This window comes from Trachypithecus francoisi, unplaced genomic scaffold, assembly GCF_009764315.1.
Source record: "Trachypithecus francoisi isolate TF-2019V2 unplaced genomic scaffold, Tfra_2.0 Lachesis_group10, whole genome shotgun sequence".
Classification (NCBI taxonomy): domain Eukaryota; kingdom Metazoa; phylum Chordata; class Mammalia; order Primates; family Cercopithecidae; genus Trachypithecus; species Trachypithecus francoisi.
Window position 1 is genome coordinate 3249972 of NW_022681455.1, and position 12688 is coordinate 3262659.

At 46.4% G+C, this 12688-nt stretch overlaps 1 protein-coding gene across 1 annotated transcript in view; it reads right to left on the reverse strand.

Moving 5' to 3' along the window:
- SLC22A23 (solute carrier family 22 member 23) overlaps positions 1–12688 on the reverse strand; it is a 190703-nt gene that overhangs the window by 175683 nt on the left and 2332 nt on the right.

A 12688-nucleotide genomic window follows, 5' to 3' on the forward strand; every position in this document is an offset into this window, starting at 1 on the left:
TCTCCCATCAAGTCCTAAAATCTCGTTCTTCTATCATTTCCTTACTTACAAAGTTCAAGAGACTCATTGTCTACTAGAGGAAAAAATCAAGCTATGTCCAAGGCTGATGCTATGGCTTTGTAGGGGGGCCTTGCGGGGTCAGGACCCATACCCTCCTCTAGGCCACATCCTCTCTGCACCCTGCACATGTCCCTTCCCCGTCTTCATCAGCTCCTCACAGAAGAGGTCCTCTCTCAATCCTTTCCACTGCCCAAACCCAAGCCCTCCTTGGGGATGGCTCAGATGCCACAGCCCCCGGGCTTCCCTGCCCACCGACAGAAGCAACTCCTCTGCACCCCTGCACCTTGTCCTGTTCTTGGGCCAAAGCACCTCATGGTGCGCCACACCTGCCTTCCCGGGATGTGCTCAGTTCACCCCCACACCCTCGGCTCCCATTCCCTGCCCCGCTCGTCCTATGCCACATGCCAGGGATATTCAATTTCCCAACCGTCTCTGGCTACACGAAGAGCTCCCTTCTCCAGGGCAGACATGGTCTTCTACCCATCTGCGACACCAGCCCAGGGCAGATGTTCTGGAGGAAGATCAGGGACACCACGCGAGCGGCTGCAGCACTGCCTCTGAAGGGGAGGGCAGGGGAGGGATGGAGGGATTGTCCGGAGCTGTCTTCAAGAAGGAGGGCATCACCCAAGTTCCCAGCCACACACGCACCACGGCCACGGGGTAGAGGTGACCCAGGTGTCCGCCGATGGGTGAACAAACAAACAGAATGTGGTGCAGGCACACAATGGCGTATTCCTCAGTCTAAGGCAGGAAGGAAACGCTCACACACACTGCCACACGGATGAGCCTTGACGACATCAGGCTGAGCGACACGAGCCAGTCACAGAAGGGCAAATGCTGTGTTACTCTATTTACATGAGGTACCCGGAGTAAGCAAATTCAAGGAGGCAGAAGGTAGCATGGGGTTGCCAGAGGAGGGGAACTGGGAGCTAGGGCTTCATGGGGACAGTTTCAGTTTGGGAAGATGGAATCGTTCTGGAGATGAATGATGGTACCAGCTGCACAACAATGAGAATGTACCCAATGCCACAGAACTGTACCCTGAAAAATGGCTAAAACAGTACATTTTATAATTTCTAGTTTTACCACAATTACGAATAAAGACATTTTTTTTAAAAGAGTAGGACAAAGACAACCCACTTACTGCAGACGCTAAAGTATATCCATTTGAGAACAGTGGAGTTCTTCAACACGTAGCAATCAAGGGCGCCCAATTTGTAAAGCATCTTGTAAACATACGCAAAAGGCAGCTTTTCATCTAATCTGGGAGGAAACACTCTACAGTGCAAATTACGACGCTAAGTACATAACCCGTCCATAACACAATATGACCACTGAGATGCTTGTGGTTGTTTTAAGCCAGCATTATCTCCTTTGCACCTATTTTAAAAATGTTTCCAAGAAATAAAGCATGACTATTGGCTAGTTGAATTAAATTATATAAAGGACTGACCCCCCTCCCCACTTTATAAAAAACACAACAAAACAAACCAAAAAACACCTGGTCAACACTTAACTAGCATTCCTATGAGTTAACATCCTTAACCACACATCTCTGTGATGTAGCTCTTTGGTTCTCCTTTCAGATAAGTAAAACAACTGTCTCAACTTTGAGAGAGTAGCACTTTCAAATGGAAGACTGCTCCCCGGCTCCTTCCTGCCACTGCACACCTTGAGCTAACCAAGCACCCCAAACAAAATTGGTTAGGGCTTTGTAAAGCTGCTCCCTGGAAAAGCAGGCCCTCAAAAAGTGTATTTCGCTTTTGACCGAAAGAAATCTAGAAAAAGATATGAAACGCAACGAAGGAGAGGCAGAGAAGTTGCTGAGAAACGAGAAAGACAGACTGGGAGAGGCTTGGGGAAACCCTTGCTTAACTCTGCCGTGGTGACAACATGCTTTGTCAATCAGGGACTCCGCATTTTTATTTTCCATGGGGACTCGCGAATGAGGTCGCTGGCCCTAACTAGAAGAAATGTTTGGAAAGCAGGAGACTGGCCCTGTGTGAAGGCAGGGGTGGGAGTGACAATTGGCAACACTGTGTTTGTGACTGTCCAACGGCTCCTTCCAAGCTTCCTGGGTGATCTGGAGCTAATATCTAAGGCCATGTTTAATTATTCCCAGAAGAGAAGCCTCAGAAGGTGTGTTCCTGCTAAGTCCACACTCAGCTCAGGTAGCCAGCAGGTGAGTTACATCCTGAGTCTCGGGAGAGAAGAGAATACTTTGTTTAAAGCATTTAGTGGTTAAATCGTCAATACTCAATTACCTTCAATTCATTGCCAGAGACATCTGCCTATAAACCCTTCCACCCCAGCTTGAAGAACAGCCGGAACCATATCCTGTCACACCATTTGAAGGAGTCCCCAGCCCTGGGTAACCTCACTCCCTGCTCCAAAACCTCCTTTTCCTCACCCCAACCCATGCTGGCCATCAGATTTGCACCCAGGGAGCTGGTGTTGGACAGAGAGATGCTGGCCTCTGTGTGAGCCGTTGCTTGGCCAGGGATCACAGGAGCAGAAGCATCAGGCGAAGCCAGTTTGAAGCGGGAACCGAGCTCACTTCTGGAGAAAAGGATGAGATGATATGGCTACTGAGTGTCCTAAAAGACACTCCCACCCCACTTTGTAATCTCAGATCCCACCCTCTACCCCCTGCCCTGCATCTTTCCAAGAAATTCCTTTTATATTTTGTTAATGTAATTTAAATTTGTTTTAGTTACCTGTAGCCAAGAGTCCCAAGAGAGGTCTGACACGATACAATACCATGCAGATGCCATGGACGGGCGAGTGCTGGCGGTATCCTCTCACAGCAATGGTTTATCTGAGAGGAATCCACGTCATGCACTCAACAGCCCCTGCCCTTTCCTAGACAAATAGGCCCTTGTCAATCTCTAGGTCACTTGTGCGGAGAGAGATCTGCCCATCAATAGTGACCAAAAGAACAAAACAACTAAACCCCAGCCTGCAGAAGATTAAGGTTTTTACAATACTGGGGTCAAAGTCCATGGCCTCCCATAAAATCTCAGCTGCAAGTGGGAAGGGGCCCCAGCCCTTTCTCCAGTTTTCAGCTTTCCCCTAGTTTTGCTCTGAGCTCTGCTGCTACGGGCTCAAAGTCACCATCAACTCCTCTCTCAAATTCCACTGTCTCTGAGCCCTATTTTCACGCAGCACACCCAAGCCAGGCTTTCAAACACATGAAGCTCATCTTCCACTAAATGGCATAAACTCAGATTTCTGGCCTGAGAACTCCAGGAGGCAGTGAAGAGCCAGGCAGAGCCCCACTCTCCCGGCCCCGGCTAACCAGGCCTTGCCTACCCAGGAATGTCCCCTCCTTTCTGATCCTGGCCTCTCTCTGAACCCTGTGGCCCAGTGACCCGTTTTGTTTTCAGGTTGGAACTCAGCACATAAACAAACCCTGTGGAGGGTGCTTTTTGGTGGGGCTCCTCCCATCACCCTGGATGCAGCTTCCTGTCTGAAGGACATACCTAGCTCTGAACATCACCAGTTTCTGGGCGAAGGCAGCAGACACCTGACAGCGCCCAAGGAATAAATCGTTCTTCCAGGTGTGGCCTTCAGCTCCTCCCCCTCAAAGCGCTTCTCAGGTGACTCACCCTGGTCATCCTCACCCCACCAAGGGGAGGAAGAAAGGCACCTGAGGCTTCCAGGGTGGGGGCTGTTTGCCAGGCACGTGGGGGTGGGGCACGCTTCCCAGTGTTCTGCCTCTGTCCTCACAATGTCCCTCAAGGTCAGGCAGCACTGACCCCATTCTACCGTTGAGGAAACAGGTACAGTAATGCTCCAGGAGACAGATGCATGACAAGTGGCAGAGTCGGGCCCTTTTTTTTTTTTTTTTGAGACAGAATCTCGCTGTGTCCCCCCGGATGGAGTGCAATGGTACCATCTTGGCTCACTGCAACTTCCACTTACCAGGTTCAAGCAATTCTCCTGCCTCAGCCTCCTGAGTAGCTGGGATTACAGGCATGAGCCACTGCACCCGGCCACTCTTGCCCTTTTCATGACATCAAGTTCAGGTGAGTTCAGACATTTATGGTGTTGACCTCATAAAGTCAAAGACCTTCAGGAGGGGAGAGGGACAGACATCCTTCTAATCAGGGTCCAGTGAGGGCTTGGATAAGGGGACAGCTGGTTGCCATCCTTCAGATGGAGACTGAGCTGACCTGAGGGATGAGTGGGAACCAAGGGGCTGAAGGAAGGAGGGAAGGGGCTCGGGCAAGTGGAATAGCATTAGCAAGGCATCGAGGCAGTAAGAGAGACTGGGCTGGGAACTATACACAAGATGCCCCCTACAACAAGGAGGAGTGGCAGGGGAGGAGAGGAAAGGCACATGACGCTCAGGTCTGAGGGCACCCTTGCTGGGTGCTGCAGTGACTGGGAGCTGTGGAAGGCTGCAAGCAGGGGAGCGATGTGGGCAGGTTTCCCTCTTGTTTCCTGTCTCTTGGGCCTGTGGTGTTAAGAGCAGCAAGACAAGACAGGGGGCCTGGCTAGCAGGACTAAGAAGGCAGAGAGTAGAGAAATGTGCCCAGAGAGGCGGTCTGCAGAAGCCAACCCATGCAAAGCCGCAGCAGAACTGTCCAGAAACCCAAACATACAGCAGCCACCATTCTCAAGAACAACGGGAGGGTCACCTCTGAAAGGCCCGTGCCAGGGAGAAGTCACAAGGGGTGGGAGCCCCTGCCAGCCCTTCCTGGCCCCTCTCCCATGGTAAGGGCCACTCTGGAGCAGAGGATAAGGAGAACTGGATTCAAACCCTAATAGGCTGGTGGCTTTGGACAAGCCCATGGCCCTCCAGCTTAGCCTTCTCATCTAAACTGAAGGCTCGGACTAGATGATCATACTAAACATAGCCATGCCCAGGACACTCTTTTACCTAGACTAAGCAATTAGCAAAGGCAAAGCTGGCTCAATTGGAAGGCAAATGCTAGCCCTGTGGTTTCACATATCTGGGTCTTTCAACTGTGTGGAAATTTAATTAGCTTCCTCCCTTGTTGAGTAGGAGGGCAAGAGAAAATGCCAGAACATTCCAAAGGCTCCGTGTTTTCTATCGACAGCCCTAGGAACAGGCTTAGGCCCCCTTGTCTGGCCTCTGAGCTTCCAGTAGGACTTCCCACCATTCATCCCTAGGACCCCCTTGCAGACCAGCATGTCTGCTTCCCAAACAGGCCCAGCTTCCTCCAAAACCTCTGGTCAGGCTGCCTTTCCCTGTCAAAAGCTTTCCTCCCTCCCCTCTGCCTATGGGTGGCTGCAGAGCCCCAAGTGTCCATCGTATGTGCAGTGTTTGGGCCCAGGCCGTCTTCTCATTCCACATGCCCACCTTTGAAGTCCTCCATTCCCATTCCCGAGGCCTCACCTCAGCTGGCCAAGGGCATCTCCTTGGTATCTCCCAAGAGTGTCTGCCTCCCCGTCAGCCCTGGGATAACTCAGCATCTTCTACAGGCCTCGCTGGCTTTCTCCTGTGCACTCAGCACAGCCTCCCCTCCTCCACCACATGAGATCCCACTGCAGCCAGAGAGGTCTTTTCAAAAATATGAATTCTGACTGCATCATATCCCTTATCCCACTTAATACTCTTTGATGGTTTTTCTTTGCTCTGAAATTAGAGGACAAGTTCTTAGCACGGTTTATAAGCCGTCACCACCCCCCTTTCCCGTATCAATTGCTATCAATTCCAGGCCCTGCATGCACAGGGCCTTTGCAAATGCCATTGCTCTCTCTGGAAAACACACACATCTCTCCTCTTTTGCCTCTCTCTCTACCTCCTACTCAAACCTCAGCTCTTATCTCAGATGTCACTTTCTTACATGGACCAGTCTGTCTAGGTCAGGGTTTTGTTGTTGTTGTTCTAGTCTCTCAATCTTTCTACACCCTTAACTCAGTTTGTAATTAAAAGATTATTACTTGATCGGTTTGGGTGTGCCTTCCCCAGAAGTCTCTAAGCTCTATGGAACCTGAGCTGTCTACTTTCACCTATCATTGTATCCCCAACACATAGCACAATGCTCAGCTCAGAACAGGCACTCAAATCCGTGCAAGGAAAGAGAGAGGAAAGAAAAGCACAATGCTCAGCTCAGAACAGGCTACTCAAATCTGTGAAAAGGAAGAGAGAGGAAAAAAACTTTTTTCTCTCTTTTTTTTTTTTTTTTGAGACAGAGTCTCGCTCTCTTGCCCAGGCTGGAGTGCAGTGGCGCGATCTTAGCTCACTGCAAGCTCCGCTTCCTGGGTTCACGCCATTCTCCTGCCTCAGCCTCCCAAGTAGCTGGGACTACAGGCGCCTGCCACCACACCCAGATAATTATTTGTATTTTTAGTAGAGACGGGGTTTCACCGTGTTAGCCAGGATGGTCTCGATCTCCTGACCTCGTGATCCGCCCACCTTGGCCTCCCAAAGTACTGGGATTACAGGCATGAGCCACTGTGCTGGGCCAAAAAAAATTGTTTTAAGTGGCCCAGGGTCACACTCATTAGTGTGATAAATGTTTATCAACTGGCTCTGTGAAGAAAAAAACAAATCTGGATCTGTACTGTTTGCCAATTCCTATGGTGTAAATGCTCCCACCATGGTGAATTTCAAGCTGCCAGCATGACATTACTGAATGTGAAGTTGGATAGACACGTGCAGTGGGCTCAGAGTCAGTAGAAGCCAAGCTGGCTCCCACACACCACCCATTTATGGCAACCTCAGGACAAAGATTCAGAAAGTCCACCATGTTTTTAAATGACACCAACTTTTGACTCAATCCTACCTTGGACTAAGACCAAAGTAAAGGCAACCTGCAAAAAATGTTGCTGACAGAGAGGGAGAGGAAGACAAAGAGTGAGAGGGAGAGGGAGAGATCTGCAGATGGTTCAGAACAAGAAGATGAAGAAGGAAAGGGAGACCTATGACCTGGGAAGACTGCTATCTCCCAAACGGAGGTGAAAAGGCTGCTTAACAGCTGGTTAGCCTCTAATCCTTACATTACTAAGGGCCACTGCCAAATTAAATATTTAGGATGTTGTTACGAGCAAGTTAAAGTCTGCATGAAATGCTGGTTATATCCTCTGACCTTTCTGGCAATTTATCCTAATAGCTCAGTAAAAGCAAAACAGATATCTCCAACCCCAAAATAAAGAAGTTATAAGATCATAAAAATATTAGAAGAGAACATAGGATTTCCCCCCAGTCTTCCAGGAATCTTCCAGGCCTTAAATCTAACATAAGAAATAATAAAAAAGAAGATTAATTCATATAACTCTAACCAAACCATAAGTTTCTACATAACAAAAATATCATATACATAATTTAAAGAACCAAACAGCAAACTCGAGGAAAATGGTTACGAGTCATCCAGAAGGGTTAATTCACATCATAAAGTGCACCTTTAAATACATAAGAAAATAATGCTTCTCACAGCATATACACAGACCTAAAGGCAAAGGAAATGAAGAGACAGTTCAAAGAACAGGAAATATGGATGGCTCAAAAACTTTCAAAAAGATGTTTAACTTCCTTCATAGTAAGAGAAGCGCAAATCACAACAACCACCAAATACAATTTTTTGCACATCAGACTAGAAAATATGTAAACATTTGATAACCCCCTGGGTCAAGGAGGGTGTGGGGAACAGGACTACACACATTATTAGTATAACTGTACATAGCTAAGATTTCTACACAAAACACTCTGACAGTACCTATCAACGTAAAAATGCAGGCTACTTTGACCCACTTCTAAAATTTCTTGCACATGTGCAAATGTCTGTGTATGCCAAGATTTCAAGATATATTGTGAATATAACAGCAAAGACTGGAGACAAACTCAATGCTTCCTCAGTAAGTGATTAGTTAAATAAATGGCAGCCCAGTCTGACAATGGAATACTACGCAGACACAAAAAAGAATGAGTACCTCTATGTACTGATATATTCATCTCCAGCATAAGTTAAAAAAAAAAAGGCAAAAAACAGTGTTTAGTGTTTCTGAGACAAAATATGTAAATGAAAGTAGAACATTTCTGGAAGGGTATGTGAGAAACTGCTAACCATGGTTGCTTCTGAAGAGGGAAACTAGGGGCAGAGACAGAAAGAAATGTTACTTTTACTCTATGCTTTCTGTACGAATGTACATGTATTACCTACTATAGTCAATTTTTTCAAATAGATATGCATGAATATATCCACTGTTGTTGCATATACTAGACAAAAGCCACCACTGGAATGACCTCAGGGTAGTCAGTTCAGTAGTTTATTATTCTTTTTGAGATGGAATCTCACTCTGTTGCCCAGGCTGGAGTGCAGTGGAGCGATCTCGGCTCATTGCAACCTCCGCCTCCCAGGTTCAAGCTATTCTCCTGCCTCAGCCTCCCAAGTAGCTGGGAATACAGGCGTGAGCCACCATGCCCGGCTAATTTTTGTATTTTTAGTAGAGACGGGGTTTCACTATGTTGGCCAGGCTGGTCTGGAACTCCTGACCTCGTGATCCGCCCGGCCCGGCCTCCCAAAGTGCTGGCATTACAGGCGTGAGCCTCTGCACTCAGCCGTCAGTTCAGTATTAGGTAAAGAATTTAAGAACTTTTAATAAATCAGCAAAATATCATGCATTTAAAATGTTTGGGAAGAACTGGACAAATACTTTTGATAAGGTTTCAAGAAAATAGTAGATTCCATTAAATGAACACTTTGATTAGAACTGTAAAAACAGGTTTGTGTGTAAGGCATTTCAAAAGTGAAAAATAGTTATCATATGATAACTAGGATCATGGAATTGTGGGCTATTTTTAAAAGTGTTACTGTTGCAATGATATAATTATTTCTAGTCTTAATTAAATTGTACTTAAAGTCACTTTAAATAACTTCTACTCTTTAGCCCTAGAAAAAGGATACAAATTACTTCCCAGGATATTTAAGCAACTTTCAGGATAAGGGTCAGAAATCTTTGCAAATTCATGAGAACAGAGGAAATGCTACCAGAAGACTGGAGCTGGACAAACATCCTACACTTCAAATACAGAAAAAAACTGGGCTTGGGAAGTTCAGCTGGCATTGATTATTGGCAAAAATTCTAGAGATTACTCAAGAAAGTGATGAGTATTAGAAATCAGCTGATTCACTCGGAACAATGAAGGATACACTGTGCAAATTATTATTATTTTTTGAGACAGGGTCTCACTCTGTCACCCAGACTGGAGTTGCAGTGGTGCAGTCTCACTCACTGCAACCTCTCACTCCCAGGCTCCAGCGATTCTCCTGCCTCAGCCTCCCTAGTAGCTGGGATTTGAGGCGCGCGCCACCACACCCAGCTAATTTTTCTAGTTTTAGTAGAGATGGGGTTTCACCATGTCGGCCAGGCTGGTCTCAAACTCCTAATCTCAGATGATCCACCCACCTAGGCCTCCGAAAGTGTTGGGATGACAGGCGTGAGCCACTGCACCCAGCCTGTGCAAATCATTAAGAGCAGTATTTGTAAGTCCACGGAGTTTCTTTTTGTTTGTTTTACCTTTGTTGACTAAGATCTCAGAAGTACCTGAGAATTTGGGCTGCACAGGGAATGCTGGTGTGGGAGAGGGAAGCCAGCTGAGCTGGGCTGCAGACCTGTTTGTCCTTAGTTCCCCAAAACTTGCTGTCTATGTGACTTGGAAGGAATCTGATTCTTTTCTGCAAGGCACTGACAATACCTTTCAACAGAGCTGGGAGATAAAATGCAGAGCTTATGAAAGTCATCAGAAAGTTGAACACAGATGGTCCCCGACGTAAAGCGGTTCGACTTGATGGTTTTTTGACTTGATGATGGTGTGAACATAATACACATTCAGTAGAAACCGTATCAATAAGGGCTGCTTTATTCACCAGAAGTGAAAAACACAATGGTTGTGTGAGTATCTGAAGTACACAACCATCCTCTTTTTCACTTTTAGTACAGTTACATTCCATAAGTTACATGAGATATTCAACACATTATAAAACAGGCTTAGTGTGTGATGATCCTGCCCAGCTGTGGGTTAATGTGAGTGTTCTGAGCACAGCTAAGGTCGGCTGGGCTAAGCCAGCATATTCAATAGGTTAGGTGTATTAAATGTATTTTCCACTTTCAATATTTCCAACTGCTGAGGGGTTTATCTGGACACCAGACACAACCCCATCCTAAGCAGAGGAGCATCTGTACCTGGTTCTTGTACAGAACACATGGCACACTCAAATGTGTGTTCAGTGACTTAAAATCCATGATTATCACTTGCTATTAGTCTGGCTGGTGGCTCACACCTGTAATCCTAACATTTTGGGAGGCTGAGGCAGGAGGACTGCTTGAGGCCAGGAGTTCAAGACCAGCCTGGGCAATATAGCAAGACCCCCATCTCTGCAAAAAAAATAAAAAATAAAAATAAAAATTAGCCAGGTGTGGTGGTGCATGACTGTAGGCCCAGCTACTCAGGAGGCTGAGGCAGAAAGATCACTTAAGCCTGGGAGGGGGAGGTTTCAGAGAACTGTGATCGTACCACCGGAGACTGGCCTTGGGTTATTATTTTTAATTAAGGAAAATAATGTATATGAAATGTTTTATCAACTGTAAAGGGCTGCACAAAAGAAAGTGACATTAGCGTTGTCATTATTTTGAAGGCATTGCAGATTCTGCAATGCAAATTCTGGTACCGATAACAAATACCAAGGCCAAGGCAAAAAATAAAAACAAAAAGATCCTAACAGGAGAGATCCAGAAACTCAAAATGATTAAGATGAAACCTAAGTCATGGTCATGCTACATGAGCCTAAAACTGAGAAAATCCTGACTTCATCCACCACTCCCAGGAAACCAGCGTTGGTGGGAGTTGCTGGGGGTTGGTGATCACGGTCTGGCAGCAGAAGTATGTCATGTCTAGTTTAAGCCTAATGCATCAACTCTAGGTTGCAGTAGGGGAAGGACAGTATCCACCAATCCCCACTTTGGGTTAGAACACAGGGCCTGGCTGAGTTGCTTTCTGGGTACCATGCGTAAGAGACACACATGCCAACCAGAGCAGGAAGTATGGCAAATTTTTGTACATATAGAATAGCTTAACTACTGCAGATTTTTCAGCCGGGAAAGATGCTATTGAAAACACATTTTATTTAAGAAATAATTAAAAAACACAATTGTTCTGAGGAGCAAGTGGCACAAATAGGCATGAGTTAACCTGAGTTTTGTTTACCAAAAAGTGTACCTCCCTGCAAGGAAGAGCAACTACGGGATGGACTAGCTGCCTTGTTAACCAAGCGCTCCCTTCCCACCGACGGAAGTGTTCAAACTAGGATGGATAACTTCATGTCAGAGATATCACACAGAAGGGGAGAGAGGTTTGTCAGCCCTAAGATCCCTCTTAACTACAATAACCTGGGATTCTAACTGGCTTGACAGTTTCATGTGTGTAGGTAGGTGCTAGGATACCAGCAGCCATATGAGAAAGAGGTCCAGAACTGTGCCTGGTAGCTCTTCTGTCTTCCTCTCCCTATCTGGCACCTAGGGACAGAACAGTGCATACATTTTAGGGCACGCACATGCTAAAGGATACATGCTAAATACAGGATACATGCTGAAGACAGCATGAGGCTCATTTGCAAGGGAAAGATCATGGAACAGAGCAGGAAAGAGGCACAAAAGGCAGCTTCTCAAACCCGAAGCTTTCATTTGCTGAGAGAAGGCAAAGGCTCCTTCCACTTCTGCTTCTACTTGGGACACGGGCTGACAAGCACCTGACCCCTAGAACTTCTGCACTCATCATAGTGTATATCCCACATTTGTGCATCTGCTACAGTATTCAACATACACAGCAGCACAGGAAAAGTCTGCCTTCCAACAGGCCAAAATGTGCTTGAAAAGCTCTTTGAAGCATTTGTTATGTGCTTGAAACACGCAGAACACTGGGAAGGCAGTCCTTTATTTAGATCTTTTTTGTCTGTGAAAATCGATATGTCCTTTCTAGGCTTTACTGTATAAGAAAATGTGTGTCTAATTATTGTTCCCAGGTTTTCCCTCTCAGTCTGGCCCAGTAACTGCAACTGTCATCAAGCATCACCCAAAACATGCCACACACGAGTGCTGTCTGTGCCCCTCTCGAGTGCTAATTTAGAAAAACTGCCCAGCTCTCCAATATGCCTCCATAGTCTGCTTTTAAGAACTATTTTTGTTCTCTCCTCCCACCACGCATGTGTGAACAGCTGTTTCCTGGGTCCTCACTGCCAAGGTAATGGCACTATATCCCACCTCGTCACTTTCAAGTTCACCTCTGCTTTGACCCCTGGACACAGCACTCTTCACACACACTCACTTTGATACATTCTTCTCCCTCTGCTCTAGAAAGGGACTTAAAATACTTAACAATGTTGCCAAATCCTCAGTCTGTCAGACATACACAGTGATTTAAATAGTCATTGTTCTTAATTTTTCTGTGCTGCTAAACCAAAAAAGAAATATCGCCCTCCTTGAAATGAAAACAGTCACAGAAACACCTTTAGAAAGCAGGGGTTAGGAGGCGGGTGGGATCAAGGTGAACCCAGCTAGAAGGACATTACCCCATTACCTTGCAGGGCAGCAGGGGCAGCTCAGTGAGACAGTTCCCACAGGACAGAGCATTTCTGGCCAGGTTGGTACAAGATTAAAACAA